General features: G+C 37.9%; 2 pseudogenes; both read left to right on the top strand.

Annotated features, from left to right (window-relative positions):
- Positions 1-19,879, top strand: part of LOC143384896 (cytochrome P450 3A25-like) — a 96,709-nt pseudogene that overhangs the window by 35,078 nt on the left and 41,752 nt on the right.
- Positions 2,969-3,896, top strand: LOC143384854 (olfactory receptor 2AE1-like; annotated as a pseudogene).

Below are 19,879 nucleotides of genomic sequence, written 5' to 3'. Positions count from 1 at the left end.
GGCGAGTATCTGAAATTTCTCAGTCTGGGGTGTGGCAGGGCCTTGTTCAAGCATTTTTAGTTTGGCCCATATGTCGGGGTAGCTCTGCAAGAGGAAATATGTCATAAGGACATGATAGCCATCTGGGGTTTCAGGATCTAGGTTACTGCTGAAGGGCTTTTGTAAGCCAATTCAGAAATTTCAAAGGGGTCTCTTGTAATTTTTGGAAATTGACAGCCTTACATGCCGCTTTTTTGAACCCAACAATAATACATGCAGAGAATCTGTCCCTACTCTGTATGCCAGCTTGTGTATTATCTGGGGCAACAAATGGCCCCAATGGGTGATTGGGATTAACTCAGTAAGTTTCATCTGTATGGGCTCTGGCAAGTTCCTATACTCTGGTATGTTCCTCAAGAAGGAAAGTATTAGCCAATAACATATAAGTGAGGCTATAAGCCTGGAGAACCTATTGAAACTCTCTTCTGTGGTGAATGAGCCCAACCTTCGCTTGAGTTGCATGAAGTCATTCATAGAGAAACGGACATGTACCCAGATAATGACTTCAGGTCCAGCAACTTCTCTTAAGGGGGCCATGGTTTGTGGGACTAGTGAGTGGAACCTAGTTTGGGGGGAATAAACATGTCAGCTGAGTCAGGGGGAGCACCTGAGTGGCTGGATGGAGCCAACCGGGGAGGTCAGAAGGGAGGGGGTTCATCTTCTGAATAGGTCAGGTTGACAATGAAGAAGAGAAAAAGCCTCAACATAAGGGATCTCCTTCCACATTTTTGAGTGCTCACAGAAGTTAAACAGATCTCTGAGAATTGGGGGATCTAGGGATCCTCCTGGGTGCCATTGACTTTGATTGTCTAATTGATAGTAAGACCAATCTTGTGTGCAGAATTTAATAAGGGGGAGTCTGCAGGGAGGGAAGAATAGGCCCCCATAGGCAAGGAGAGGGACAAGGGTGGTTGAGAGAGAGAGAGAGAGAGAGAGAGAGAGAGAGAGAGAGAGAGAGGAGTGCCTGTTCTTCCACCCCTCTGGACCTCCTGCTCATGAACCAGGTTCCAGAGAGTCCACAATGACCATGAGGGTTGTAGTGGGGTGCATTTTCTCCTCCATATTGGGCATCAGAGGTTTGTTGGACGATCACGGTCAAAGCCCCTGTGTATAGCCCATCTGAAGTTGGATACCTGATGGGGGAACTCACCTACTGAAGATCCGGTGTTGTGTGAATAGTAGCAGTGCTCAAAAAGAGTGGACAAGGATGGCAAGCCTTGAGAGAGGGGGCCCTCAAGCAGCGAGGCATTCACCCTCCCAGGTTTTGGCACCAATGAAAGAACAAAAAAGGCACATCATTGGAGAAAATGCCCGTTTATTGAGGAACAGCTCTGTATATTTATAGAATTGGGGGTGGTTTGACAGTTATGAGAGTTTAACAGTTTAATGATTTGACAGTTGGCATGGGGTGCTTTCTGATTGGTGGGAAAGATTCATGTGATCCAGCAGGGCTATTCTGATTGGTGGGTAAGGACCATGTGAGCCAGCAGGGCTAGTCTGACAGGTGGGTAAGAATCATGTGAGCCAGCAGGGCTAGTCTGACAGGTGGGTAAGAATCATGTGAGCAGCAGGGCTCACCATTGGACGGCACTTCTCGGAGGATGGGGAAGTTAGTCTTTGGAGCCAAGGCTACTCCCAACAGGAGTAATCAGGGGAACCAGGGTTGAAATTGTTCTCTTAGTCCACAGAAGCTGAGCAGGAAGTAACAGTGTGACACGACTGTCAATATAATCCTAGAGCTACCCTAGGACAGAAGAAAAATAAATGTGAACTCGTTTGTTACTGGTAGAGTTGAAATTTGATCAGAATGCGTTAAGTTCTGAATTTTTTGCTTTTATTTTTGAAGTTTATTTTTTATACTCACATAATTATTTTTAATTACTGGTATTTACTTTTATAATTGTCATGATCACTTTCCTTCATTGGTGGTGGTTCTTTCCTGGTAATGTACATCAGTGATTCAGAATCTGTGAAAGTATAGGAAGATATTTAGGAGGTAAGCCATAAGAAGCGATAGAAGGCTCTACTTAGTTTGTGACTTTTTTGAGTCTAATTTCCCCATGGAGATCAACTCCTCATTCTGACAAGTGTTTTTTGGGAGAACTGGAGAGAGGGCAGATTGGCAAGTGTGGCTGAATCAATGTGAAAAACCTAGTTTTGTCAGCATTTTATATAATCTGTTGACTCACAAATCTACCCAGGACACAGGTATGATTGCTTTGTTTTGTGTCAACAGAGCACTCATGCATTTTTTCAAAAATTTTGCTCGATAATCTAATAAAGGCAACATAAAATATTCTTCTACCTAATCTGATAAGACTATTTTATGGATAACCTATGACGTCATCAACTTTTCCCAAGAAGAGTATATAAAATATACAACCCTTTTCTCATTAAGGGAAAAAATACTTTTTTTTTGTATTTTGTGTGAAATTTATTCTGTTTCTACTGATTCATACTCCTTCCTTTATATTCAGTTACTTAAATACTGAGATATGATTTTAGGTATTAATCACAACTCATGTTTGATAAGAGGATGACAATGAAATAAATGCTTAATGTGTGTAATATAAATACAAATTCTTATCAGAATTACGAAGAAATGCACAAAGTATGACAGTTTGTGTTCCTGAGGGTTGTCCACATGGTCATTACTGGTGTTTATAACTATCCTATTTCACTCCGCAGTCCATACTGCCTTGGTTCACCGCTGGTCATTGTTCCTAGTCAGGTGGGTGACCCAAACCTTCATCTCTGAAGGATCTGAGCCCTTATCAGTGTGACCTGCTAGATAATTACAAATAGAGAAATATCTCTACACAAATGTTTTATTGAATCAAAGTGCTTATCACCATGTACACAGGATCCCATATTTCTGGCATAACACTTTTTCTCCACTCCCTGTTTCTCCAGGGACTGAGAAGGGACCATGTGGCTGAGGAATCAGACGTCTTTGGCAGACTGCATCCTTGAAAGGCTCTTTGATGACTCTCTGACCCACCTTTTGCTTTTTTGCCTGACCATGGTGGTTGCACTGAGTGGCAACACTCTCACCATCCTCCTCATCTGTGTGGATTGTGGTCTTCACATCCCCATTACTTCCTGATCAGCCAGCTCTCCCTCATGGACCTGATTCACATCTGTACAACCATCCCCAAGATAACTGCCAACTACTTGTCTAGCAGCAAGTCCATCTCCTTTGTGGGCTGTGCCACCAACACTTCCTCTATTTCTCTCTGGGTGTCGTTGAGTGTCTTCTGCTAGCTCTCATGTCCTATGACAGATATGTTGCCATCTGTCATCCCCTGCATTACACTGTGTTCATGAACAGGAAGGTGGGACTGATGATGGCCCTCATGTCATGGTTGGGGGCATCTCTGAATTCCCTAATTCACACAGTCATCTTGATGCACTTTCCTTTCTGTGAGACTCAGAATATACACCACTTCTACTGTGAGTATCCAGCGTTTGTGAAGTTGGAATGTGTTGACATCACCGTCTATGAGTCCACAGTGTACATCAGCACAATTGTGCTTTTTCTCCTCCCCATCATCCTGGTTTTTACATCCTATATCTTCATCCTGCACAGTGTCATTGAGATGCATTCAACTGGGAGTAGGAGAAATGCCTTTGCCACTTGCAGCTCCCACCTCATTGTGGTCTCTCTCTGGTTTGGTTCCTGCATCTTCTCATACATGAGGCCCAGGTCCCAGTGCACTCCACTGCAAAACAAAGTTGGTTCTGTGTTCTAAAGCATCATTACTTCCACTCTGAATCCTCTGATTTATCCTCTCTGAAATAAGGATGTACGTAAGGCTCTGAGGTGAGTGTTGAGGAGAGATTTTATCTCCCAATGACTATACCTGTGTTTGTCCCAAATGTAGATGTTATTCTGGTTAAATCTCTAAGAACTTTCAAGAATCCAGATACCTGATATTCTCTGACTCCTCCAAGAATAAAGTAGTTTACATATAACTTCACTATTTTAACTTAGTTGCAGGAAATCAAGCAGCATTGTATATGTGTCTACAGTCATTTAGAGTAGTAGAGAAATATTTAGAGTAGTAGAGAAATATCTTTAGAAATCCCATTAAAAGAAGACATATAATGGTCAGTGACACTAAAAATATTAAGATAAATATATAAGGACCTTTCTATTATTATTTGTCAACAAGACGTATGCAAATCATGCCACAGAGGGTATTTATGGAGTGTAAAATTAGAATTTGTTGCTAAATATCAGAATCATGGGAAGTAAAGGGTATATTGAAGGAAAAGGAAGATGATACAAAATTTATACTCAGGACCTTTATAGTTCCTTGAATCAGTGTTTATGAAATTATAAGAGAAGAAATAAAGAGATGAGGATATGAAGAGCGGTGAAGAGAGTCCAAAGAGAACCAGAGAGGCTAAGTCTTCACGTTTGGCAATAAGGTGGTCACCTCCTTTCCATCACACAACACAGAGTACTGTGTAGAGACACTTATCAAGCCTAGAGAAGGTCCAGCGTCACAAGTAACTCAAGAGCAGCATCAATCTATCTTCAATTCAATTTTTTTATTCACAGAGCCAATCAAGATGTCTTTTGTTCTGACATACATCTTTCTTTAAGAACAGAGCATAAATCTTTAGGGAGATTCAGTTTCTACTTTACAGGCTTTTCTCTTGACACAATCTTTAGAACATTGGGTTTTCTGGCTGAAGTAATGATTCCCTGCTGAATTTCAGAGGAATCTGAAAACATTAAACTAGCATACGTAAAAGTAGTAAATGAAGCGCCCAAACCAGAAGGAATTAGAAAAGGTAAATTTCAGAAAATAAAGCTGTATAAACATATGAAAACTACTTTTAACCTTGTATGGCTGGGATTCCTTCCATTTGTTTTATAAGCTTTGTCAAGGTTGGATAGTTAAAGCATACATACATCTGTTCATTCAAGAAAATATTTCATGAGCATCTATTCACTACCATGCCTGGGATAAAATCATGTTGGCTTGTGTTTTTTTAAATTTAAATTTTATCAAGAGAGCTGGGGATGAGGCTCAGTGGTTGAGCACTTGCGTAGCAACTGTGAGGCCCTGAGTTCCCTTGTAACACAAAGAAAAAAGTTTAAGTAAAATGGATGAATTTAAAAAAATAAAACCAGAGTCAAACTCTCTGTAAAGCTAAATAAAGTGAACTTCATGGATGTTTGCTCAGGTTCCTTCATGCATGGGTTACACAGGAAATCCTGAGTAGGTTTTATAATTTGTAGTATATGAGTAGTCCTTCCCTTCTAAAAGAGTCCAGTCATGCCTCTTGATTGAACCCATGCAGTTTAAAGATGGACAAGACCTTCAGGGAAATTTTATGCCTTCCCCTTTCAAGGCTCCTCTTTGTCTTTACTTCCAAGAGAAGTGCAAATGGGGAACTTTTGAGTCCTACAGAGTTTTGAGGAGCACTTAGGCCCCATTCTGACCAAGAATTCCTTTACTGTCAGCGGTACTTCCAACAGAGTAATATTCTGATCCCAGGAGAGGGAAGGGAAAACAATTGTCATGGAGATTGAGAAATTCCTTCTGGGAAAGACTAGGAGCTTGCAGAAAGTACCTACCCTATCCCAGGTGTACTAGAGACTTATTTTCTATCAGATCTAAGTTCCCTATATGTACATATGTAAAGCATAGATACATGGCTGCTCTGAATCCTCAAAGAAAATGATAACCATATCTCTCCTCCCGTTTCTGAAATGGAAAACTAACAGATGGGGGAGGATTTGCATATTAAATTAATAAATCCTAGAAAAAAGCCATATAAGACCTTGCTTTTTATGACTCAGTGACAACTTTACATTTTTCAGAGAAGAGATTTCACATTGTTCCATAAATGTAACAACAAATTACTATTTTTAAATTTCAAATACCTTGCAAATATGTTCTGCATTCTGAGAAACAGGTGTGTGCATATTCACACACACACACACCCAAACACACACACACAGAAAGAGGGAGAGAAATATCATTTGTAAAATTATAAAATTAAAAAGAGCAAAAAAAATGACAGCCATGAAATCTAATTCTAATTCAAATCACTTTTTAAATATTTTTGAGTGCTTACCATGGGTGAGGTCCCCTTACAAGTCACCACTAAGAGTTTATGAAAGGCATAAATAAGGTGATGTGGTTAAATGGGATGATGTAATAAGATATAGAAAAAATGGGCCTCCAGGGGCTGTGGTTGTGGCTCAGTGGAAGAGTGCTTGCATAGCCTGTTATAGGCACTGGATTCAAGTCTCAGCACCACATTTAGAAAACTAAATTTAAACCAGAGTCATACTCGTTTAAATTTAGTCCTACAAATGGGATGCTTTAATAACAAAATATTAACTTAGATGATGAAAACACTTTGCAGTAACCAATAACAAAATGGAGAAGTGAATGAGTCTTGCATTAGATGGGGTGGGCTCCTTGAAAGAGTTTGTATATTGAACTAGAATTTGAAGGATGAGAAGAAGGGGGGAAATAAGAGTCAGAAAGAGTTATTACTGAAATGTAAAAAAAGTAGTTTTTCTGTAACAGGACTCCTGGGAGTCAATCAGGATTACCCTGAACTGTATAAATCCTTCATAATGTTAAGAAATGATTGATATCAGTGATTCTCAATTTTGTCTGAGAATGAGAACTGAAGGATACAAGATCAGTATACAAAAAGAAATTGTGTTTCTATCACTGTGATAAACACTCCAAAAGGGAAATTTAGAAATGAAGAAAATATTTTAATTTATGATGTCATTGAAAAGAACAAATACTTAGGAATCAAATTTACAAAAGTGCAAATTAGGTCTGTGCCTGTAGCTCAGTTAGTAGAGTGCTAGCCTAGCACATGTGAAGTACTGGGTTTGATCCTCAGCACTACATAAAAATAAAATATATTGTGTCCATCTATTATAAAATTATTTTTTAAAAACCAAAAAAGAGAAAAACACGTACAATAATAACTATAAAACACTGTTGAAATAAATTAAATAGGATCTACATGACTATCCAAAAACATGCCAGGTTCATGGATCAGAAATCTTAATATCAGCAAAATGACAGTACTCTTAAAATCAATTTACAGGTTTGAGTGACCTTTGTAAGAGAATTTTAGCTGACTTCTTTGTAGAAATTGACAAATTGATTTAAAATTTAAATTGAATTTAAAGGGCCCCCAAATAGCCATAATGATCTTGAAAATCAAGATTAAAGTGTAGGATACACATTTCTTGATTTCAAAACTTAACATAAAGCAAAAATATACTTTTAGTGATAAAGCAAAATGGTAGAACTATTATAGAAAAGAGTTTTGGTGGTTCTATATTAAGTGAAACACAGAATTATTGGTCCTGGCAGATGGGTAACATGTAGATAAATGGGATATGATTTGGAGTTCATAAAGAAACCAACCTGACTATGACCTGTGGAATTTTGAGAAAGGTGCCATTGCCACTGAATGGGGCAGACAATCTTCAAAAAATGAAACTGAAAAATGAATAGCTACATTCAAAACAATAAAGTTTTGTCCTTACCTGACCCTGTATGTAGAATTTAACTCAAAATGGTTGAAATAACTAAGTATAAGAGTTAAAGCTATGCAATTATTGACAGGAAATTACAACAATTCTGTAAATCCATATGGCCTCAATGGAGTCTGAGATTTGATAATTAAAGCACAAACAATAAAAGGAAAACACATAAATCACACATCATTCAAATGTAAGTTTCTGTGACATGTTGAGTTTTTAACATTTTTATAAATAGCATCATATTATATGCATTTTCTGTCAATTGCTTTTCTTTTATGAACTTTACAGCTTTGAGATTAATACATTTAAGATTTTGAAATCTAGCTCATTCATTTGAATAGTTGAGGGATATAGTAGCTTCCATGAAAGGAATACTTTGCAAAAAAAACTAAAAACTTTGTGCTTCAAAGGAAAATATCAAGAAAGTGAAAAGACATCTATAGAATAGGACAAGCGTGTTGTAAATCATAATCTAATAAGGATCTCTGTGAAGACTATATAAAGATTCTTAAGCCTCAAAATGAAAAGACAAATGCTTTGGGTATACATAAGCAAAAGATGTGGATAGATATTTTTTAAAAATAATATTTTTATTACTTATGGATGGAACTTTATTTATTTGCTTATATATGGTGCTGAGAATTGAACCCAGTGCCTCACACATGCCAGGAAAGTGCTATACCACTGAGCCACAATCCCAGCCCATGAATAGATATTTCTTTAAAAGAGTGGATCTGTCTTAACTTTCCTATGTACACAGATGAATACACCACAGTGAATCTCCACGTCATGTCCATCCTCAAGACTGGGATACTAATTAGAATAAGATGTACTCTATTTTTGTATAAATATGTCAAAATATACTCTCCTGTCATGTACACTAAAACAGAACAAATAAAAAAGTAACTAACATTGCTCAGTACTAGTAACCAATAGGAAGATACAAATCAAAACCACAGGAGATGCCATCTTACATCCACTAAAATGTCTAAAATTAGAGGTGGAAACATAAAGTCTTAGAAAATATGTGAAGTAATTGGGACTCTCATACATTTTTGGTGAGAAAGCAAAATGGTACAACTATTATAGGCAACATTTTTGGTGGTTCATTAATAAGTGAAACACAGAATTATTGTATAAACCAGAAATTTCACTCCTGAATATACACCAGAAGTAATTGAAAACTAGAGTTCACAACAAGTTTCACAGTTATTCATAATAGCACTATTCACAATGGCCAAAAGGTGGAAATCACCCAAATGTTCATCAATGAGGAATGGATAACCAAATTGTGATATATAAATAAAATGAAATATTGTTTGGGGTAGACACATTGCCCCAATTGGAGGAGGGGCGGAGAGAGCCGCCTCCCAAGTCTGCAAGGTGGGCAGACCTGCGACCGACCAGCGGAGCAGGCCCAGAAGCCCGCTGGCATGGTAGACACATTGCCCCAATTGGAGGAGGTGCGGAGCAGAGCCGCCACATGCGCCTGCAAGGTGGGCAGACCTAAGACCAACTGGCGGAGCAGGCCAGGCAGCCTGCAGGCATGGTAGACACATCGCACCAATTGTAGAAGGGGCGGAGCAGAGCCGCCTCCCAAGCCTGCAAGGTGGGACCCCAACCTACCGGCGGAACAGGCCCAGAGGCCCACCAGCGTGGTAGACACATTGCCCCAATTGGAGGAGGGGCAGAGCAGAGCCGCTGCCCAAACCTGAAGGTAGGCAGACCTGCCACTGACAGGCAGAACAGGCCCAGGAGCCTGCCAGCATGGTAGACACATCACCCCAATTGGAGGAAGGGCCTAGCTGCTGCCCACAAGGTAGGCAGACCATGCATCCCGGAGAAGGGGCCCGGCAGCACGCCAGCCTAGTTGAAAGATCACCCCAATTGGAGGAGGGGCAGAGCTGCAGCCTGTGCCTGCAAGGTAGGCAGACCTGCAACCTGGAGAACAGGCCCAGTGGCCTGCCAGTGTGGTAGACAGATCATCCCTATTGGAGGAGGGGCCCAGCCATTGCTTGCAAGGTAGGCAGACCACGCGACCTGGAGAAGGGGCCCAGAGGCCCGCTGGTGAGATAGATTGATAACCCCAATTGGAGGAGGAGCACAGCTGCCACCCACCTCTGCAAGGGAGACTTTGCAACAATACAAGAGCAATATAAATATATAGGGGGAAAATTCAATAACACAACAGTTTCAATAAGCAGAAAGAAACACGAGCAGTATGAAAAGAGAAGGAAAGAAAGGACCACAAGCAATGCAGGTCAACTCAACTTTAGAATAATTAATAGCAGCAGCAGATGGAATGTCAGATAAAGAATTCAGGATTTACATGCTTCAGATGATGTGGAGTCTCAAGGAAGACATTAGACAGCAAAATCAGACAATGAAAGATCACTTCGACAATGAATTACATAAACAAATCCAAGAAGCAAAAGATCAACTATATAGGGAGATAGAGGTTATAAAAAACAAACAAACAAACAGAAATCCTAGAAATGCAGGAAGCAATAAACCAACTTAAAAACTCAAATGAGAATACTACCAGCAGAGTAGAACACTTAGAAGATAGAACATCAGACAATGAAGACAAAGTATTTCAACTTGAAAAGAATATAGACAGCTCAGTGAGACTATTAAGAAACCATGAGCAGAACATCCAAGAAATTTGGGATAACATAAAGAGACCAAACTTAAGAGGCATTGGGATACAGGAAGGTATAGAGGTCCAAACCAAAGGAATAGCAATCTGTTCAACGAAATAATACGAGAAAACTTCCCAGACTTGAAGGATGAGACAGAATCCCAAATCCTAGAAGCCTACAGGATGCCGAATGTGCAAAATCATAAGAGATCCACACCTAGACACATTATAATGAAGATGCTCAACATACAGAATAAGGAGAGAATTTTAAAAGCTTCAAGAGAAAGGAAGCAGATTACATTTAGGGGTAAACCAATCAGGATAACAGCTGATCTTTCAACACAGACTCCGAAAGCTAGAAGATCCTGGAACAACATATTTCAAACGATGAAAGAAAATGGGTTCCAACCATGAATTGTGTATCCAGTGAAACTAAGCTTCAGGATGGAAGAGGAAATTAAAACCTTTCACGATAAACAAAAGTTAAAAGAATTTGCAGCTAGAAAACCATCTCTTCAAAACATCCTCGGCAAAACATTACAGGAAGAGGAAATGGAAAATAACAATGAAAACCAACAGTGGTAGGTAGTACAGTAAAGGGAAAAATAATTAAAGAGGAAAAACAAACCATGTTAAGTAACATAAATAAACAAATAAGGCTGGAAGAACAATCCATATATCAATAATAACCATAAATGTTAATGGCTTAAACTCACTAATTAATAGACACAGGCTAGTAGAATGGATTAAAAAAAAAAAAAAGATCCAACAATATGCTGCCTACAGGAGACGCATTTGATAGGAAAAGACATACATAGACTGAAGGTGAAAGGTTGGGAAAAATCATATCACTCATATGGACTTCAGAAACAAGCAGGAGTGTCCATACTCATATCAAATAGAATATATTTCAAGCCAAAGTTAATCAAAAGGGATAAAGAGGGACACTACATACTGCTCAAGGGAACTGTACACCAGTAAGACATAACAATCATAAATATATATGCTCCAAACAATGGTGCAGCTATGTTCATCAAACAAACTATGCTCAAGTTCAAGAGTTTAATAGACCACCATACAATAATTATGGGAGACTTTAACACACCTCTCTCACCACTGGACAGATCTTCCAAACAAAAGCTGAATAAATAAACTATAGAACTCAATAATGCAATTAATAACCTAGACTTAATTGACATATATAGAATATACCACCCAACATCAAGCAGTTACACTTTTTTCTCAGCAGCACATGGATCCTTCTCAAAAATAGATCATATATTATGTCACAGGGTAACGCTTAGATATTATAAAAGAGTAGAGATAATACCATGCATCTTATGTGATCATAATGGAATGAAACTGGAAATCAATGATAAAAGAAGAAAGAAAAAATCATGCACCACTTGGAGAATGAACAATAGGTTACTGAATGATCAATGGGTTATAGAAGACATCAAGGAGGAAATTAAAAAATTCTTAGAGATGAATGAAAACACAGACACAACATATGGGAATCTATGGGACACAATGAAAGCAGTTCTAAGAGGAAAATTCATTGCCTGGAGTTCATTTTTTTTAAAAAAGAAAAAACAACAAATAAATGATCTCACACTTCATCTCAAAATCCTAGAAAAAGAGGAGCAAATCAACAGCAAAAGAAGCAGAAGGCAAGAAATAATTAAAATCAGAGCTGAAATTAATGAAATCAAAACAAAAGAAACAATTGAAAAAATTGACAAAACTAAAAGTTGGTTCTTTGAAAAAATAAATAAGATTGACAGACCCTTAGCTATGCTAACAAAGAGAAGCAGAGAGATAACTCAAATTACTAGCATACAGGATGAAAAAGGCAATATCACAACAGACAATTTAGAAATACAGAAGATAATTAGAAATTATTTTGAATCCTTATACTCCAATAAAATAGAAGACAGTGAAGGCATCGATAAATTTCTTAAGTCATATGATCTACCCAGATTGAGTCAGGAGGATATAGACAACCTAAACAGACCAATATCAATCGAGGAAATAGAAGAAGCCATCAAAAGACTACCAACTAAGAAAATCCCAGGACCGGATGGGTATACAGTAGAGTTTTACAAAACCTTTAAAGAAGAACTAGTACCAGTACTTTTTAAGCTATTCCAGGAAATAAAGAGGGAGAACTTCCAAATTCATTCTATGAGGCCGACATCACCCTAATTCCTAAACCAGACAAAGACACTTCAAAGAAAGAAAACTACAGACCAATATCTCTAATAAATCTAGATGCAAAAATCCTCAATAAAATTCTGGTGAATCGGATACAAAAACATATCAAAAAAATTGTGCACCATGATCAAGTAGGATTCATCCCTGGGATGCAAGGCTGGTTCAATATATGGAAATCAATAAATGTTATTCACCACATCAATAGACTTAAAGATAAGAACCATATGATCATATCGATAGATGCAGAAAAAGCATTCGACAAAGTACAGAATCCCTTCATGTTCAAAACTCTAGAAAAACTAGGGATAACAGGAACATACCTCAATATTGTAAAAGCTATCTATGCTAAGCCTCAGGCTAGCATCATTCTGAATGGAGAAAAATTGAAGGCATTCCCTCTAAAATCTGGAACAAGACAGGGATGCCCTCTCTCACCACTTCTGTTCAACATAGTTCTCGAAACACTGGCCAGGGAAATTAGATGAAAGAAATTAAAGGCCTGTATATCAGTGACAAATCCTCTGAAATGGAAATGAGGACAACCACTCCATTCCCAATATCCTCAAAAAAATAAAATACTTGGGAATCAACCTAACAAAAGAGGTGAAAGACTTATACAATGAAAACTACAGAACACCAAAGAGAGAAATAGAAGAAGATCTTAGAAGATGGAAAAATATACCCTGTTCATGGAAAGGCAGAACCAACATCATCAAAATGGCGATATTACCAAAAGTTCACTATAGGTTTAATGCAATGCCAATCAAAATCCCAACGGCATTTCTTGTAGAAATAGATAAAGCAATCATGAAATTCATATGGAAAAATAAAAGACCCAGAATAGCAAAAACAACTCTAAGCAGGAAGTGTGAATCAGGCAGTATAGCGATACCAGACTTCAAACTATACTACACAGCAATAGTAACAAAAACAGCATGGTACTGGTGCCAAAATAGGCAGGTGGACCAATGGTACAGAATAGAGGACACAGGAAACCAATCCACAAAATTACAACTATCTTATATTTGATAAAGGTGCTAAAAGCATGCAATGGAGGAAGCATAGCATCTTCAGCAAATGGTACTGGGAAAACTGGAAATCCATATGCAACAAAATGAAACTGAATCCCTTTCTCTCACCATGCACAAAAGTTAACTCAAAGTGGATCAAGGAGCTTGATATCAAATCAGAGACACAGTGTCTGATAGAAGAAAAATTTGGCTATGATCTACATACTGTGGGATCGGGCTCCAAATTCCTCAATACGACACCCATAGCACAAGAGTTAATAACTAGAATCAACAAATGGGACTTACTCAAACTAAAAAGTTTTTCTCAGCAAGAGAAACAATAAGAGAGGTAAATAGGGAGCCTACATCCTGGGAACAAATCTTTACTCCTCACACTTCAGATAGAGCCATAATATCCAGAGTATACAAAGAACTCAAAAAATTAAACAATAAGATAACAAATAACCCAATCAACAAATGGGCCAAGGACCTGAACAGACACTTCCAAGAGGAGGACATAAAATCAATCAACAAGTACATGAAAAAATTCTCACCATCTCTAGCAGTCAGAGAAATGCAAATCAAAACCACCCTAAGATACCATCTCACTCCAGTAAGATTGGCAGCCATTAGGAAGTCAAACAACAACAAGTGCTGGCGAGGATGTGGGGAAAAGGATACACTTGTACATTGCTGGTGGGACTGCAAATTGGTGTGGCCAATTTGGAAAGCAATATGGAGATTTCTTGGAAAGCTGGGAAAGGAACCACCATTTGACCTAGCTATTCCCCTTCTCGGTCTATTCCCTAAAGACCTAAAAAGAGCATACTACAGGGACACTGCTACATCGATGTTCATAGCAGCACAATTCACAATAGCAAGACTGTGGAACCAACCTAGATGCCCTTCAATAGACGAATGGATAAAAAAATGTGGCATTTATACACAATGGAGTATTACTCTGCATTAAAAAATGACAAAATCATAGAATTTGCAGGGAAATGGATGGCATTAGAGCAGATTATGCTAAGTGAAGCTAGCCAATCCCTAAAAAACAAATGCCAAATGTCTTCTTTAATATAAGGAGAGTAACTAAGAACAGAGTAGGGAGGAAGAGCATGAGAAGAAGATTAACATTAAACAGGGATGAGAGGTGGGAGGGAAAGGGAGGGAGAAGGGAAATTGCATGTAAATGGAAGGAGACCCTCAGGGTTATACAAAATTACATACAAGAGGAAGTGAGGGGAAAGGGAAAAAAGGGGGAAAGAAGTGAATTACAGTAGATGGGGTAGAGAGAGAAGAGGGGAGGGGAGGGGAGGGAAGAGGGGATAGTAGAGGATAGAAAAGGCAGCAGAATACAACAGACACTAGTATGGCAATATGTAAATCAGTGGATGTGTATCCGATGTGATTCTGCAATCTGTATATGGGGTAAAAATGGGATTTCATAACCCACTTGAATCAAAGTGTGAAATATGATATGTCAAGAACTATGTAATGTTTTGAACAACCAACAATAAAAAAAGTGTTAATTGAAAAACAAACAAACAAATAAATAAATAAATAAATAAATAAATAAATAAATAAATCTGAACATTTAAAAAAAAGAAATATTCTTTGGTCAAAAAATCTGAGGTACTGATATATATATTTCAATTAAAAATGCTAAATTATAGCCCTTTACATCACAAAAGACTACATATTATATGACTCTATTTTTATAATGTAAATGATATCTTAACAAAGTTGTTATTTAAAAGAGAAAAAGAAATGCTAGTCCACATAGTATTTATAAGAAAAAGTGGATGAAAGACATCTAAATCTCTGATTCTCTTCACTATTTTTCTCACAAAGAATCTTGTGGATTCTTTAGGGAATAAACATTAACTTTCTCTGGCTGTATCTGGCCCTGTGGTCATGCCCCTGCCAGTCCATCTTCCACTCAGTGTGAATGAAGATAGTGTGGCATCCTTCCTCTGTGTACCAGGATGTGCTAGTGATTATGCCTGTGCTGTAGGCCCCAAAGATTCTGAGTAGAGAAAACACAAAGTATTTAAATCTGTGCCATTTTACCGTCCTTCTGCTACACATGCAGCAAGAAGTAGGACCAGCACAGATCCACACACTGTCAGAATTATCTGTTGACCAAGTAGCTAGTGCTTGCTCCCATCACATGCCATGGGGCAGCTGCCCTTGTGCCAGGGGAGTCAGAGACACTAGTGTGAGTGAGACTCATCTCTCAGATCAAAGGGGGGAGAGAGAGAGAGAGAGAGTGAGAGAGAGAGAGAGAGAGAGAGAGAGAGAGAGAGAGAGAGAGAGAGAGAGAGAGAGAGAGAGACCCATATGTGAACAAATTACAGCAGCAAGTGAAGAATAGATGATAAAAGATGATTAAGGGGGGTTCCAAGATGGTGGGCCAGAGGGAGACAGAATTCTGCATTGCTCAGTGACCTGGGGTTCAAGTTTTGAGAATATGGCTTCTCTGCCAGCAATATTCCCACCCCATGCAGGAAGCACCTTGCCTGTCCAGGGCTCCAGGCCTCAGGATCAGAGTAGGTCTCCCAACTACTATCTCACGCAGGAATACTGGATACCTGAGTGAGACCATTCATGGCAGTGGCAGTAGCACCCACAATGAACTTTTGGCCATCAAATCGAGCAGAAGTCACAGATGCTGCTTCAATGGAGGACACCTGAGCTTCCCATGAGTAAAAACTCAGTCTGCCACCCCTGTGTGGACCCTCATCTACCAATGTGGGAAATCCCCTGATCACTGCTATCTTGGGACTCTGCAGCAGCTGACATAATCACGTATGCACAGTGCCTGCCAGCATCTAGGAACTCCACACAGGCTCTGAAGTCAGCTGGCATTGCCAGCCACAGAGCTTGCTGCTGAACTCATCACTCAACACCATCACAAGGCTCCCTCCACCAGAACACACACCCCACCGATGAAAGCAGGAGCCTCCATCTTGGGTCACCTTTACCACCATCTTCCTGGGACTCAGTATCTAACTCCCCTTCTCCCCAGCAGCTGCTAACTCTGCACAATGACATCCTGGTTACTTCCACCATCCAGAAGGCAGAGATACCAGCTAACAACAGAGGACCCCACCTATTGGATGAGAAGGAAAGCAGGAAAGATACTGATAAACTACCAAAACAATCCCTGTGTCTTTCTTCAATATTTTTTTCTCTTTCTCTCTATCTCTCTCTCTCTCCCTCTCTCTCTTTCCTCCTCCTTCTCCTTTCTCCTGCCCTCACATCCCTAACATATGTGAAACCAAATACTGTGCATGAATTAGGATTTTGAGGTCTGGGACGTCTGAATAGTATATTACATTATGTTGTACATTCTTTTAATACTATTGTATTTTTTAAATTTTTAATATCTTTTTTTCTTTCTTCCCACCAGGTTCTGCTATTTTAACATTTTTTAACTTTTTTTGATATATCTGTGTGTTTGTTTTATGTACTCTACTGCCTTCTCACTTAATTGTCTACCCAAAGGTACTTCCTATCCTTCTACTAATTTCCCTCTTTAGATTTCTCTTTTATACTTCCTAAGGTAAAACAACTCTATATCCTCACCTTCCACCTCCTCACCATATCATTCTATTCCTTGCCCCAGTTTCCTTATCTACCATCAGAATCTGTAAATCCTTTTACAAGCCTACTGAGTATATTGTAGAAGTTAATTCACCATTTTTGTACATGGTGAACAAACTGTAAACGTCTTATTAGCAAATATTTGGTTTTTTAGGGTATGTACTTGTTTATACTGGGATCTCATAACATTGTCCTTGACTTCAAAGAAGAGGTATTGGGTTCCTACAGGGACACAATAAGCCTAAAGGGTAAAATAGGTAAAGCCTAGATACACAGTGCTAGAAGAAAAGACACACAAGTAATATGAAAAGACAAAGAAAGAAAGTGCCTCAAGCAAATCAAGATACTGCATTTTTAGAATCCATGGCTAGCACAGCAGAAGATATTACAGAGAAGGAGTTCAGGATGTACATTATTAAAATGTTCTTTGAACTAAGAGATGGTATAAGAGCAAATACAGGCAGCAAAAGATCATTTTGAAAAAGAGCTACATCAAAAAATAGAGGAAGCAAAGGATACTTGAATAGGGAGATAGAGGTTTTTTAAAAAAACAGACAGAAATCTTGCAATGAAAGAAACAATAAACCAAATTAAAAGTTCAATTGAAAGCATCACCAACAGATAAGACCACTTGGAAAACAGGACTTCAAACAATGAAGACAAAATAGAAATCTTGAAAAGAATGAAGACCACACAATGAAAATTGTAATAAACCATGAGCAGAAGATATAAGAAATATGGGATAGCATAAAAAGACAAAATTTAAGAGTTATTGGGATATTGGAAATAATGGAGTTCCAAACCAAAGGTATGAGCAATCTGTTCAATGAAATAATATCAGAAAATTTTCCAAACATGAAGAATGAATTGAAAAACCAAACTCAAGAGGTTTACAGGGTTCCAAATGTACAAAATTCTAACAGATTCACACCAAGGCACATTATAATGAAAATGCCTAATATACAGAATAAGGAGAGAATATTAAAAGTCATAAGAGAAAGGAATCAGATTACATATAGTTGGAAACCGATTAGAATATGTGCAGAGTTTTCAACCCAGACCCTGAAAGTTAGAAGGTCCTGGAACAATATACATCAAGCTCTGAAAGAAAATACATGCCAAACAAGAATCTTATATCCAGAAAAACTAAGCTTTAGATTTGATGATGAAATTAAAACCTTCCGTGATAAACAGAAGTCAAAAGATTTTACAACTCAAAAGTCTCTACTAAAGAACATCCTTGGCAAAATATTCCATGAAGAGGAATTGAAAAACAACAATAAAAATCAGAAAAGGGAGGTACTATACTAAAGAAAAAACAAATCAAAGGAGAAACCAAGTCAAGTTAAATACCAAAAATAAACAAAAATGTCTGGAAATGCAAATTATGTCTCAATAATTACCCTGAATGTTAATGGCATAAACTCACCAACCAAAAGATTGGATTTTTTAAAAAAGGCTCAACAATATGCTGCCTCTAAGAGACTCATCTCATTGTAAAGGCCATCCACAGACTGCAGGGGAAACGTTGGGAAAAATCATACCACTCACATGGACTGTGGGAGAAAACAGAGGTTTCCATCCTCATACAAATAAAGTAGAATTCAAGCCAAAGTTAATCAAAAGGGAAAGATGTACATTACATACTGCTCAAGAGAAACATACACCAAAAGACATAACAATCATAAATATATATGCCCCAAACAATGGTGCAGCTATGTTCATCAAACAAATTCTTCTCAAGTTCAAGAGTCAAATAGGCCACAATATAATAATTTTGGATGACTTTAACACACCTCTTTCATCACTATTTAGATCTTCCAAACAAAAGCTGAACAAACAAACTCTAGAACTCAATAAAACAATCAATAACTTAGACTTAACTGACGTATATAGAATATTTTAATCTTTAACAAGAGAATATACTTTCTTCTCAACAGCACATGAATCCTTCTCTAAAATAGACCGCATAATATGCCACAAAGCAACTCTTAGAAAACATAAAAAGTGGAGATACTACCCTTAATTTATCAGATTATAATGGAATGAAATTATAAATCAATGATAAAATAAGAAATAAAATCCAATCCAACACCTGGAAACTAAACAATATGCTATTGAATGAACAATGGGTTATAGAAGACATCAGGAGGAGATTAAAAAGTTTTGAGAGGTGAATGAGAACACATATACAACATATCAAAATCTCTGGGACACTATGAAAGCATTTATAAGAGGAAAGTTCATTGCATGGAGTTCATTCCTTAAGAGAAGAAAAAGTCAACAAATAAGTAACTTAACAAAGGCATAGAATAAATCAATAAAAAAACCTTCTGAACAAATCAACCCAAAAAGCATCAGAAGACAGGATATAATTAAAATCAGAGCTGAAAGAAATGAAATTGAAACAAAAGAAACAAGGGAAAAAATTGACAGAACAAAAAGTTGGTTCTTTGAAAAATAAAATAAAAGTGACAGACCCTTAGCCATGCTAATGAAGAGTAGGAGAGAGAAAACTCAAATCACTAACATAGTTGATGAAAAGGGAAATATCACAACAGACATTACAACATACAGAAAAAAATTATAAATTATTTTGAAAATATGTAGCCTAATAAAATAGAAAATATCAAAGGCACTGATAAATTTCTAGAGTCATATAATTTGTCCAAATTGAATCAGGATGATATGCAGAACTTAAACCAATCAATTTCAAGTGATAAAATAGCAGACACCACAAAACTCTACCAACCAAGAAAAGCCCAGGAATGGATGGATACACATTCAAGTTCTACAAGACCTTTAAAGAAGATCTAATATCAA

The sequence above is a fragment of the Callospermophilus lateralis genome, chromosome 19 (assembly GCF_048772815.1).
Source record: "Callospermophilus lateralis isolate mCalLat2 chromosome 19, mCalLat2.hap1, whole genome shotgun sequence".
NCBI classification, from domain to species: domain Eukaryota; kingdom Metazoa; phylum Chordata; class Mammalia; order Rodentia; family Sciuridae; genus Callospermophilus; species Callospermophilus lateralis.
Note: the sequence above shows the minus strand (reverse complement) of the source record. Positions and strands in the feature narration are given on the sequence as shown.